Source organism: Anser brachyrhynchus, assembly GCF_964034855.1.
Source record: "Anser brachyrhynchus genome assembly, chromosome: 1".
NCBI classification, from domain to species: domain Eukaryota; kingdom Metazoa; phylum Chordata; class Aves; order Anseriformes; family Anatidae; genus Anser; species Anser brachyrhynchus.
This window is the reverse complement of record NC_137694.1, coordinates 155,009,064-155,023,251: the sequence shown is the minus strand read 5'-3', so window position 1 is coordinate 155,023,251 and position 14,188 is coordinate 155,009,064. Positions and strand designations below refer to the sequence as shown.

Here is a 14,188-nt window from a genome sequence, read left to right as displayed (position 1 = left end):
GATGGTTACAAAAATAACATTAAACAGACATTTTCATATGTGAAAAAGCATTGATGTCATCTAACTGTGACCTTACAGAGCAAGTCCTGCTTGCCTTGGTATAAGAATAGGACAAGCTAGGTTTGCCTCCACCTGTTTGGCTGGAATTCTAAACAAATTTTTCATAGAAGGATTTTACATCCTATGCCTTTAATTATAATTAGAGGTATAGTGTTAAAGGCTTTTTATCTGTCACGTTCTATTCTCAATCATGTACGTATAAAAGATGTGAAAAAAAATGTATTTAATTTTAACAAGTGAAACATAAGAACTCACTGCGTTGTAAATAAGGTCAAACTCTACTCATTTATAATGAAATAAGCCCGCTGTAAAGAAAATACTAATAATAAGCATTTTAACACTGAAATGCTAATTTTACAGAACTTCTTGTTTGCAGAATAAATCATACGTATCTGGCTTTTTTTTTTAAAGCAAAATATCATTACTGTATTAGCTGGACTGTTTGAGTTTGCATTTGATACAGCTCTCTTTTGAAGAGGCAGCTGCTTATTAGAGATCAGACCCATAAAGTTGACTTTGTTAGAATTTTTCTTTCAACAGCATACAGCTAACTATACAATACAGTTCCTTCTATTAATTTCCAAGCTTTCTGTCCAGTTTCCTTTTTTCCTAAGTTGTGCTATAAGCTACCAAATATTATTACCTGCCAAAAGTGGTTTGGCAGTGTTTTGTTACTGAATTTTGCCAAAAGGAGCCAAACATATGGTAACAGTTAATTTATTGGTTCTTCTAACCTCAAGGGAACTCTTACAGAGAGCATATTACCTTTTTATCTAACATATTTTAAATAAAAGAGCTGTTGGCTTGAAATTTGATATGCCAGTATAGAAGCTGACCTTCCATGCAGTTATGCTTGATTCAGTCTTGTTTAAGGGTAAGATTAAAAGTGCAAATGTGTAAGATTGAGCTAAGGCTTCTTTCTGTTCAGTTTTTAAAGAGTCAGGTCACTTTTGCATAGTTTTAGTGTGTGTGCGTAAGTGAAAATGTTGAAGAAACATTTTCAGGAGAAAAATGAGTCCCGCGTTTCCCTCAGAAGTCCTGAGAGCTCTTTCTTCACTTTTTTGATAAGGCATTTCCTGATAGTGCATTACCAAGAGGCATCTTAAAAATATATATATATATGTGTATATATATTAAAAAAAAACAAACACAACCTCCCTCCCCCCAAAAACCACCACCACCAAACAAACAAAACCCAAGTATTTTTCACTTTTTTATATGTATTTTCCTAAGTAGGATCACAGGTCTATTTGTTGCTCTGTGACTGTGAAGGTTTGTCTAATTGTAATGGGAAAAGTATTTGAGAGGTAACGCTGCTAATTGTGCTGTTATGTGCTGTCATGAAGTTGAGTTTGATGTCTTGCACAACTCAAAATCATCTGCTGATACGCTGTCTATATTTCAGGTAGCCCTTTTTCTTCTGCGTTACATAGTTTGTATTCTTCTCTTCGTAACCTGATGTGGTGACTCTTAAAAACTACTTGAGTATGTCATAATATTTCAGATGAGATGCTTAACATAGATGGTTAGATGGTGCCTTAAATGAAAAATATTCTGTCTTCTCTTGGCACATATTAAGTATTCAAAGGCCTGTATCTCCATTTAGACTGCCTGAATGACTTTTTCTTGTGTGATTATGAGCACTTCTTTAAGATATTTCATAGATGGTTCTTCAGTGGTTTACTTCTTTGTGTAATTGGACGTGGTGCTTGGAGTTTGTTTTGGTTGTGGCTTCCCTTTAACATGTATCTTCAAAGCCTGGAGTGTGAGAAAGACTGGGCAGGAAAGAGCAGTGCAGAACCTGGCTCTTTTAAAACTAGGGATGTTTACCCAATGATTTAGAAAGAGGTGACACGTCTTTGTCCTGTCCTCTCTGTGGTGGTTCATAAAATTAAGTCTTGCTACAATTGTATTGGAAAAACAAAACAAAACAAATAAAAAAAACACGACTTTTTAAAAATCTGGAATACCTGTTAAATTTTATCCTCCCTAGGCTTCAAACTTCTTTTACCCCAGTGTTGTGGTACGTGTTCCCGAGGCTCCTCGCTCTGCCCTGGGTGGTGGTTTGATACACCTTGATCACGCAGTAGTAATTTTCTCCAGGTTCTGCTGCTCATTTTTCTACCAGGCACCGAAATTTAAAGCCGGGCCTTCATCTGGCTGTACCCAACTCTTACAGTTCTTTGATGAGGGAGATGCCATAAACCAACAGGTCTCCTATGTTCATTGCCTTGAACGAGTGGCAGCACTTCTTTTCTAAATCCTACATTTCCCCCCCACCCCAGTGCAGCAAATCCTTTTTTCTTTTACCCATATCCTTGGACAAATCACAGTCATTTAAAAATGTTTACTAACATCAGGGTCCACCTTACTCCTCTGTTAGCTGTGACTTTTCCACTCTTTGATCTCGGACATCACATTGTACAGGTTTCCTTTTCCCACGTCTTAACGCCTGTCTTAACTGAATCCTTCTGAGTGAATAGAGCGAATCTCTGTTTTAGTGATTTCCAAAATCATGGAAGTTTTATGGCCATTTAAGCCTGCGTCTCCTCACGCTAGGCACTGCAGCACCATTCCACAGCTCTCATCTCTTCAGCCTCCTCAGCTTTCAGTAAATCACACGTGCCTTCGCAGAAGCCAGGGGTAGTGAGAGCCGATCGCCTTTCTGCTGTTCCGCCCTTAGAAAACTTGGATTGCTGTGAGAAATTTCCATGCCTGTAAAGCTGGCAGGGTCAGCTCGTCTCAAACAGGATAGCCCAGAAGGGGCTGCAGGCATTTGCATTTTAGAAAAACTACGTTGGATGTGGGTGCAGAGATTTTGGGCTTAGAGGGAACGTGGCTGTCATTGTGTACAGGTTCCCTCAGCACAGCACAAAGGAAGGGCTGGAATTGAAGAAGTTGTGAGAACTGTTTCTGAACATCTTCCTACAACGTCTGCTCTCAGCTGCCGGTCACTGCCCCTGAATGTGCATTTTAAAAGTATTTTGGTTCTTCCCTTGCGTTCATTTGTTCCTTTACTGATTACTGGTAGCGTTGCACATAAATTTCTGTGAGATAGCAGGGAGCATGGTTACACTGGATCAAAACCAGCTAAGTAGTGTATGCCACGTCATGTTTGTGCAACAATCTTACCTTACATTTTCTGTAAAATGTCTATTTTCTCTGTGTCAGAAGAAACAGACGAGTAGTTTGCTGATGTTTGTTTGCATTTTTCTCCAAACATACTTATTCTATACAGTTTTACATACCAGTTTAGAGAAAAAAAAAGTGCTATCTTTTAAAACTGTGCAATCATTTTAACTAAATAATAATTGGATTTGTAAGAAAATATGTTTAAAGAAAAGTGTCTTCTATACTATATAAAATATACAGCACAAGGTATATATGTACCATGTTTATATGTATACACCATACATATAAATATAAGATATATATATATATCACTATGTAGTGTGAAAAACATGTTTGGTATTTTGGAAATTTATTTCTTTGATTTGCAAATTGCCAGACTACCTTGATTTAGTGCTAATTGCAAAGGCAAGGAAGGAGAGGGAACTTCTGGGTAAGTATATTGGAGAAGTGTGACTAGATCCTTGTCCTTCTTATACCTCATTTATTTGCTGTGGATCACTGAATATTAGACTAGATGGAAATTTGGTTCTCCCAATATGGCTAGTTTTGTGTTCCCATGCTATCTTGGGTATGATTCTCCCCAGATAAACACAGAGGACTCTTAAGTAGAAAACCCACTTTCTGGTAGTCATTATATGCAGTTGTGTTACTGCCACTCTTTGGGTCCATCCCATCTGCACAGTTAGTGGGCAGAAGTTTTGTTTGTTAATACTGAGCATAAAACATTAGGTGTTACAAATACTTTAGTATCTTTTCCCGGATCTTATTTTTGTCCTTCACAAATAATAACCCTAATTTAACTAATCGTTTATTCTGAAATTCTTTCATTCACATCTGTTGCACATAGCTTTAGCTAATTAGGAAACCTGCACACCATTTTTTATGTTGGCTTTCTTCTCTATATTTGTGAACAATAGCAGGTGTCCTATTAAAAGGATGAAAATCTATGGAGTGAAGTAGAGATTTGTCTTTTGAATGCATATGATTTTGTTAAATAATTAGAGCTTGGGTTTCTGTGGGCCAGATTCATAGTACTAAGTGGTGTAATAAATACAGATGAGTGTCACCTAAAGGTAGTTCGGCCTATCTGAGGTCTAACTCCTTGTGGAGAGGCACCTTTCTCTCTTCATTGTTTATAAATAAATGGTTAATATCAGGTAGCTAAAGCTCAGTGGTTTGAACTCAGGATGTAAGCTAAAGGTGCAGTAGAAGATCTGTTGATGGTAATGTGAGTCATTGGAGCTCTGTTATATGCTATAATTGTCTAGATGTGAAGAATTAGTACTTCCTGAAGATACGCATGTTTTATGTTATCTAATATAATTTAATTTTTAATGAACTCTTGGGGTTTTTCATCTTCTATTTTTTCTTACTAACCTAACAGAATTAGTGGCATTAATCTGTTCAACAGGAATGTAGTGCACAAGAAATAGAGAACAAAGCTTTAAAATCTATGAGACATTACTTTTTTTTTTTTAACATCAGGTAGAGGAAGTAGCTGTTATGTTGTCTGCTAGACATTGGCTTGAGTACCTCTAGCCAAATGCTCTGGTCAGATTTGTCTTTGGTTTGGTAGTGCATCGCTGATGCTTGTGCTGTCATCCAACACCAGTTCTTATGTATGCGTTAAAGATGCATATTTTTGTAAAGATTCCAGAAAAATATATTGTTGCAAATGATTATCATTTTATGATATTAATCATATTTAATGATATTAAAATTCTTTAAATATTTTTGAATTAAATCTTTAAACATTTTTTAATTAATCATATTTAATGATATTAAATTATGTATATTGTTGCAATTCCGTGTTAGCTTCTGTTTCGTACACTACGGCATATAGGATGGCCAGTAAGGGAAAATCTGATCATCCTTTTCTGGGATTGTGTACCATCTTGAATGTGTATCCCACGTATTTCCTGAGTTAAGCCTCATGGAGAAAAATCACAACAGAGCAAATATGATCAGTACAGCTGTATTACAAAAGTGATTTCAGGCGTGAGATGATTAAGCTGTTAGATGCACTCTTTTGGCTCCGCTGCAACCAAGTTTGCAGGAGGTGGTCAGTTTTGTGATGGGTGAGCTCTAACAATACTTGGAAATCATGCTGAAGCCTGCTGTGTTATGTTTTCCAAGATGCACAAAAAAATAGTAGCATTCTTTTTTATTTATTTATTTATTTTGAATAATGACCTTCAGGGTATTGCACAGGTGATGGGCTAAGTCAAATCATAGGTACTACAAAATGTGGCAGAGAGAAAACTATTCCATATTTCTGGCAATATGAACTGGTTTTAGTAGACTGACAGATTAAAAAGGGACTGTAGTGAAAGAACTAAATGAAACCACTAAATATGGGAAAAATAGAAGTCTTTACGTGGTTTTTAATAACAGCCTCAAAAGGTTATTTGGAGGTAGTGTTTTATAGAAGACATTTTCAGTTTGGTTCGAAGACAGGTTTTGTTTGTTAGCTTAATATAATTTATAATTTTTCATTAGTTTGCATACTGTATTCCCTGTGGGCCTTTTAGAAGGTTGATGCTCTTACCCCCAGTGTTTTTGCCAAGTTTCCTCAGAGATGGCCTTATTCTGACACCTTCCCTGTCCGTTGACTGTAATAGGTCTCACTCATGATCTTCTTGATTTAGTAAATTGAACAGGTGCTGACAGGTTTCACTGTATTGGGCCACATACCATTTATTCTTCAAAGAAATGCTGCATTTCAGTCAGATGTCGCTGGCTATAATGGTGGGTATGACAGTCTGCGGGTGCAGGTGTGCATCTCTGAATATGAAAGATAGGTTAATGTGTTTTGGGGGGATTAACCTTGTAAATTACTCATAGTTGGCAAAACAGTGATGTGTTAAAGAAGGTAACTTTTAACAGGATAAGAATAGGATAACTGGCATGTTAAAAGTTTTTTTCAAATTGAAAGCTTTACATTTGATTTGCATATAAATATTTTGTCTTCCAAACTGGCAGAATGATTTTTCAAAAGTGCTGCACTGAACAAGGGGTTTTGAGCCCGAATCTTGGAAACAAGTGTTGGTTTATCTTTTAAACTGTGGGCTGATAACCAAACTAAATACAGAGCTTACGGTTTTGGAGGAGTGCGGATGCATAAATTGTCATTAAGGTCAGTACAAGTGGCTTTCTGGTTCATGCTGAGGAGCAGATACTCTCACTATGTGTGTTTGGCTTCAGATTAGTTCTGGTCTAGTGCTATGTGCCCATTTGTAGCTACATGGGTGCACTTCTGTCGTGCTTGTGTCGGGCAAGGATCTGCTTCCTATGCCCAGAGTCTGTTCTGCAGCGTGAATCAAAGCTTAGTAGGTGGAGGTGACTGGGGTAATTTGTTTCAAGAACTAAAACACTGTTTTCACACCCATAGTATGTTATTTTGATTACTTCTGAGATTGCATACTCTACAGAGTTCTTGTGTAAAAGTAGGTGAATAACTGAAATTTGAATTCTGAGAAAAGGAAGGAAGGATTAAAGTAGCAAATGTGTTTTGAATTCACATTTACAGCAGTTGATAGCAATTTAGTTCAAAATTAGTAGGCTACATTAATTAACAGGCCAATTTCGCTATTGGATGATGACAGGAAGCCTAACACAGAATTTGCCCGGGTGTCTTTTAAAAATAAAAATAAAAATTAAGTATAGAAAATTGCCTTGTGCATAGATGTAAAATTGAATAACTCTTACCTTATCAAACCTATCAGTAGATAATCTTTTAATTATTTCATCTCCGTTTCATATTAGTAGTTTAGAAATTGCTTGTTTTCCGTTTTTAATATGCACAGGAAACCTGTAATATTCTAAAAACGCAAAGTGAAAAATAGCGCATTATTGCTGGGCACAGCCGTTGTTTGAATGGAGGTGCAGGGAGCAGGCTGCCCAGCAGCTACAGCCCAGTGCCATCGCACCGTACAGGAGGATATAACTGCTGCTGGGTGATGCTAACCGAAGAGCTGTGGTCCTCCTTACGGCATCACAGCGAGTTGTTCTGAAGCTTTTTGAGCATTAAAAGAAAGCAAGGTAATTATTGTAAGACTGTTCCTAAATACTTGCACAATAAGAGAAATAAACTTCCTTGTTCAATATGGAAAATTTGTACAGGAAAAAAGATGTTTGTCTTCTTGTAGAGTGTATTATTATTATATGCGTGCAAGGCCAAACCCATATTAAAAATGAAGAATGCAACAGTATTTGCTAGACAGAAACACAGTTGTTGAATTAAATATTTTAATGGACGTGAAATTGCCCCAAACTTTTTTTTGATGACGAGGATTTTTAGATTTTTCTTTTCTGTATCGTAGTTTTCAGTACAAGTCAATATTGCTGACTGATCTTATTAAAAACACCTGCTTCCAAGTAGTTCCTTTTTTTTTCATAAATAGTTTTGCTGATTTAGGAAAGATGCTTTGAAAGAACAAATCAAAAGTGCAGACTTGTAAATTACATGGAAAATAAACAACTTTTCTCTGTGTTTGTGAACATATGATTTGAATAATGCCTTTATGACTTAAAGCCAGGTTTTCCACCTTTCTTATCGGAAGCAGTGGGGGCATGTACTATAACTTCCCTTTGGAAGGCAGGTCAGAGAAGACTGTATGGAAGGAGTTCATCATGCCCTTCTCTCACCCTTGTCTTGTCAATTCAACCACAGTGCTCCCTTTGCTCTCCCCCTTACACACAAGATTTGAAGCTTCCTTGCTTCTCATCTCACAAATACTTGCAATGAGACAATGAGCACCATCTCACCCAGCATTAATGCTTGTGGTGTTTACTTTTTCCAAGAGCAACCAAATACTAAAGTAGGCTCTGACATGCTATAGGAGGAAGTTAGTTTCAGGTATCAAGTACATTTATTTATTTGTGATTTTCAAGGTATGCTGACATTTGTTGAAGGACTGGGCAGTGTGACCCTCCTCTGAAATCGAGAGGTCTCAGGTTGTACTTGCAGCTCCCTGCATTGCTTTGTGTTTCATCCAATTTATTAAATGTAAAGTGCATAAAAAGTTTCCTGGAATAGGACCAAGTACCAAAACTCTTTGTCCTGGGGGATGCATCATCAGGCTGTAAAGCTGTATTTTCTGTGTCTCAGTCTTCAAACAGAGGTTGGCCGAGCATTGGAACAGGCTGCCCAGGGATGTGGTGGACTCCCCGTTCCCGGAGGTATTGAAGAGATGTGTGGATGTGGCACTGAGGGACGTGGTTTAGAGGTGGAACTCAGTAGGTCAAACTGATGGTTGGGCACGATGATCTGGAAAGTCTTTTCCCACCTGTGACTCTCTCATTCCATCCTTCCGTCAGCAGGGCAGGATGGTGAGTTCCCCCCCAGTGCCTGCCTGGACACTGGCTCCTTGCTCTTGGGAGATGAGAGGTAGATTTCAACCCTCATAGGCTGAGGTAGGTTGATAACCCAAGTCTTTCATTCTCTGGGTGTATGTACTGCAAGCATGAATTTGCTATAGCAAGATGGGCAGCAGCGTAAATCCTACTTCCTTTTCCTCATAGATTGAAAACTAAGAGCCACGAAAGACTTTTCAAGTGGCTTAGAATTTGTTGATGTTAGCCTGCATGCTCAGAGCACGGGTCTTCTCCTTAAGGCTATGGAGACAACGTTGGCAGAGGAGCCCTGAGTTCCCGGACGCCTGCTAGGCCGATCGGGAAGCTAGCTGTGAAGCAGGCGAGCCGGAGCGACGCGGTTTGCAGGCCCCGAGCCCTGCGTGCTTCGAGACCTTCAAAGTGAAAGAGGGTAAGCCAGGGTGAGCACAGGTTGTCTGCAGGGTTACTCGTCAGTTAAATGAAGACAAAAAAGTGGTTGAGCCACACACTTAGATCTGGGTAGCTAAATTCACCCTGGATTTATAGGACCTAGGTTTAACCATTTCATTACTTAGCCTTGATCTGGGATTCTCTGATGAAGGTGCTGGAGGTTTTCAGTGGACATTGCATTGCAGGTCTTTATGTCAATCCCCAAAAAGGCTTCTATTAAATGAAAAGGAAGCATCCAGATGTGCATTATTTTGAATCAAAGCACGCTTCACTCCATAATATTTTTTTTAGAACAATGCTTTCTATTTTACAGTTTACCTCCCATGTAATTTTATTTTTTCTAGTGGTCACTATTCAGATATAGTACACGGCTATAACTATGCGTTTGTTATTGATCTAAATTTAATATGTAAGAAAATGCAATATAAAACCATTTTGACGTAACCATTTTGACATAATCATTGAGTAATTCAGCCTTTGTCTGATAGCTGGCACACAGGCTAGTAGAGGTTTTTATTTTGTATGACATATGCAGAACTATAATTTAGTCTGATGATGGTATACTTTCATACTCTTGGTGAAAGGTGTATGTGTGCATAATGCATGCATTAAGTAGAAAGAAGGGAAACCCATTTTTAGGTATAGATGCATCAATCTGAATATATGCAGAAATGTGTGTGAATATATGTAGAAAATATTTCAAATTGCTGAATAAAATATTCCCATAAAATATTCCCAGATTCTTAGGTTCCTTTCACATAATTTTTAGTTCTTAAAATAATCCTGTGAAAGTGCTGCTTTTATCTTCTCTGTGCAACGATGAACTTTTATGTTGGAAAGTGTTGAAAGTACTCAGATAGTAAAGCTTAGATTTTTGTTTTGTTTGGCAGTACACTTCTGTTTAGAATTCTTTTAATCTATCCATTCCCTGCTTTTATATTCATCTGATAGTTGAAGGTTCTGTGAAGGATATTTCTTTGTATATGAACTTATTAAACCAATAATGCTCAAAAGTATATGATTTACAACTTTTATTTTTATTTTTTTACATCACAAGATAGACTCCTGTTTGAGTTGTTAAATTTCTATTTGCCTTTCTTGAGTTTTTTTTTTTTTCTGGGGGGGGAGTATGGAGAAAATAAGAAACAATTTATATGGTAGATCTAAAGTTTCATTAAAATTGCTTATGCCCTGTCCCAGGCATTTTAAGTGGGCCATCTGTCTAAACATCTCTCCATTTTTTTCTGATCATTTCCTCGACTTATTCATGAGCCATGGGAGGGCTCCTTTGTAGTCTCCATGTAGCTGGTTCAGTCTACCCCCACTGAATACATCTATGTGCTTGCATAACATATCTTTTCACAGTGCTGGAAATTCTCTGAACTTGGTTCAGATGAATGGCCCACTTTCTGAAGGTCTTTTTTTCTCCCCCTGCAAAGATTTGTATGCAGAAACTGACCTTGGTGGCTACAGAATCCAGCACATTATTCTTGATCATTTTACAGGCCACCTGCTGTGAAAGTTATGATGAAGGATTTCTTAATGATTCTTTGACCATTAACATTGTTTTAAGTCAATATTTCACTTTTATTTAACTGCTGAATAGGTAATTGCACATTTGAAAAGCAGCTTTATGGAGTGTCATATAATTTGGTCTTCAAATACTTGTAATCTTTCATAACTGGAGAGTTTGTTATGATAGTTGGCGATTTCTCTGCCTTTACCTAAAGTATTATGCAGCAAAAATATCAGAAGTAAAGAGAATTTGTAAGTTTTCCCCAGCATTAGAACTCACATTTTGAATTGGAAGAAAAAAAAAATCCATACGCTATTTCCTGACCCTTTAGGAGCTGGTGACATTTATCATAGCTCATTACATCATCATCAGTAATCGGGAGAGGGAAGTTTATTTGCCACAAACTGCAGAAAATTGTGGTTTTATTGAGTCCCTTCTATCCGATTGGTTGATGACAATCAAAATGGACAGACTGGGGCAGAGTTATTACTTGACTTGCTTTTGTGACTGTCTGTTTTCTTTCGTTATTTGTTTTTGACTAGAATAGATAATAGTTTAACTAGTGTCTGTTTTCCATGAGCACAGTATGTGTCGAGCTAAAATTTTTAGCAGTTGTCTGTTTCTCTCACTGAAAATTTGGAAGGAAAGCAGGAGTTGTGATTGCTGCGTTTTTATAAAGTGTCTCTTTTTCTTTCGTGGCAGTTGAGGGTAAAAGGGACGTAATACACTGTGCTGTGCATGAAATAAATGATGAGACCATGACATCATCTGCAGTTGAACAAATAGTGACAGAGATGGAAAATAAATAAACGACTAAGCAGGCAAATGGTGCTGTTCTGCTTTTCACACCACTTACAGATTTTTATAATTTACATGGTTTAGCTTAATACCTTTATGGCTTAGAGCTACACCATCCACCTTCCTCTTAGTATGTGCCCCATTAGCTTGTGATAGCTTCCCTTTGGAAGGCAGGTCAGAGAAGACTGCATGGAAGAGGAATTAGTTCATCGCGCCCTCCTCTCACCCTTGTCCTGTCGGTGCAGTCCCAGTGCTCTGTCTGCTCTCTCCCTCTCCTTGTGTATAATGCTAGCAAGGGAAAACACCACACAGTTCTCTGTGGCCCCGCTTCCTGTTCACCCAGCACTCATCTTGTTGCTAAACCTGTGTTTGTTCCTGCAGCCAACGATCTCCACACATAGAGTCATTTCTTTGATGTCTCATATGCTAGAGCTGGAAGAAGAACGAGAGGGCACATTTGAAACCTGTGATTCTGAATCTGAGATTGGGGTGAAAGCAGCTTAGATACTTGGCCTTGTTAATGATGGTAAAAATGACGCTATTTTGTCTTACAGCATTTTCTTCTGTAAAAAGAATATCTCAGATTTCAGCTTGGTGTGTAGAATTTTTAAAGTTACACATCTTTGAAAACGACCAGAAATTTGGGGGTTTTGTTACCAACTAGTGGAAAACATACTCAGTAGTCCTGATGTTTTCTTGATGTTTTCTCTTTGGGTGGCTTAGAAGAGTTCTCAGCTAAGGAAGCAAACTTGCCCGAGAACAGAGTGGCTATTTCCCCTGCACTTGGACTTCTCATATATTCAAAAAACCAAACCACAAACAAAACACCGAAGCCCCCTTTCTTAGCCTGGTAGAAACTCTGGCATCTTTGAAGCAGTTCACAGACTGGATCAGCTTTCAACCTGTTGACATCCGAGAAGGTTGGATTGGACTTTGATCCTTACTTTTGAACTTTGTGATCCTTAAAAAAAACAACCCTACACACAAAAACAAAACCAAACAACCAAAACCAACAACAACAAAACACACACGCACAAAGAAACCCACATCAGCAAACCTAAAACAACGAATCCCTCAATCCCATTAAAATGGAGTCTATTACTACAAAGTAGTTTATCTGAAAGGAATTTGATTTAATGAAGAAAAAGCAGAATTCTTATGAGAATAATTAATACCGTACGTATCCATCTTAGTGAATAAAACCGTAGATTACAGTTAAAAAGCCAGAAACATTTGGTTAGCAAAGCTGAAAAACGCGAGAGGATCCAGCAATTCCAGGAGGGATGTAAAACTTGCAGTGGACTTTGGTATTAGATACAGCTCTGGACCTTGCCCTCCTGACCACCAGTGTTGCAGAGAGAGGAATTATATGCCTGTGGGGCAGTTTGAAACCCCGGAAAAGCAGTGATCATAGCCATGCCTTTCAAGAGGCATGCATCCTGTTTGGAGATACACTTGACAAAGCTCAGCAAGACAGGCCCGAACAAAAATAATCCCTGCTGGAGAACAAGACTGTCTTTCCTTTGATGGCCAGCGGCCAGACCCATGAGGTCACTTCCAGTCAAATGCAATATGAAGCAGGGCCATGCCAGCAGGGTTATAAGGAATCTCATGCCACCAATGAAGCAGATCTACTAAGCTGTGTTTGAGATGAGGTCTTACCACTTATACGAGAAATATGAAGTTGCTATAAACTACTAAATCTTGTTGTTTATTTTAATAGAATACTATCTAGAATTTAGCCAAGTTCTGTCAATAACCCCTTACATTCCTCCTTACTCCTGGTGCTCTGATGCCAGGAAATGCAATGAAAATATCTCTCCGCCTGCTACCTGTCAAGGAAATTCCTCAGTTCCTCTTCTTCAGGAACTCCAGTGTCTGTAGTGTTTCCTATCAGCCAGTGTCAATGTTTTGGTGACATAAAGGAATTCTAAGATGAGGTGCTGAGAAGTGTCATTGCATCCAATAAGCCATAGATATTTCCTCAAATTTGTTGTTTTCACAATGGTCTCTGTGTTAAATGCAGAAAGTAATGCTTGGCTTCATTAGTATGGGAATAGGCTATTTTCAATATCTGTGACTCATGAACTTTGCAGGTAGTGTTAGAGGTGAGCTAAGATGTTTGGTGAAAGTTGGCGTAGACTCTACTTGTCTTGGACTAATGATAAATGTATCTATTATTTTAGCTAGTACATTTAATGTTTCATTTTTCCTCTTTTCGGTCATGTTGCAAAGCACAATTTTTGGAAACTCTTTGCCTGATTAGGTACCTGAATGTGTATTTGCCTCGATTTTAGAAGTTTAAAAAACCCAACCTTCTTAAAGGAAATGCCTAAATCCTTAGCAAGCCAGTGTGTTGTCCTTGCCTTAGGCAGAAAGCTTCTCCTCCTGTGGCCTCTGGAGGTCTCTCAGGTGCTTCTCCCTGTTGATTCCATAGACAAGCTGAGCGCTTCCTTTGGGTGAGATGTGGTTCACTGGGCACCTGAATCCTCAGCAGACTGCGTGTGACACAATCCAGAAAAACGTATTTCCATGTTTTAAGAGATTGAAGGCTGCACTGAAATAGGGTAGGGTAGTAAGTTGTAGTAAGTACGGAGTTGAAGTACAAAGTTGAAGAGACTTGGGAAGCTAGGATGAGGGAAAAAAATCAAAGTTATACATTTTAAATAAAATATCTGGCAATTACTTATTTCACCCTGAATTAGCAAGAATGATATTTCAGGTCTGATTCCCTCGATGCCAAGTGAGCTTCTTTAGGCTGAAGTTGAAAAGATTCATGGTTCTTGTATTACCTGATAACTGATGCAGCCACAGACTGCTGCAGGAATAGGTATAATGCTGCACATGGGTTTTGATACACCTTTATTTTTCTGTTTGCTTGAAGGACTGTGTGGATGA

The 14,188-nt window shown here is 38.2% G+C and overlaps 1 protein-coding gene across 4 annotated transcripts in view; it reads left to right on the top strand.

Moving 5' to 3' along the window:
* The window catches only part of PCCA (propionyl-CoA carboxylase subunit alpha), a 285,019-nt gene that overhangs the window by 159,848 nt on the left and 110,983 nt on the right, over positions 1–14,188 (top strand). The window lies entirely within an intron of this gene.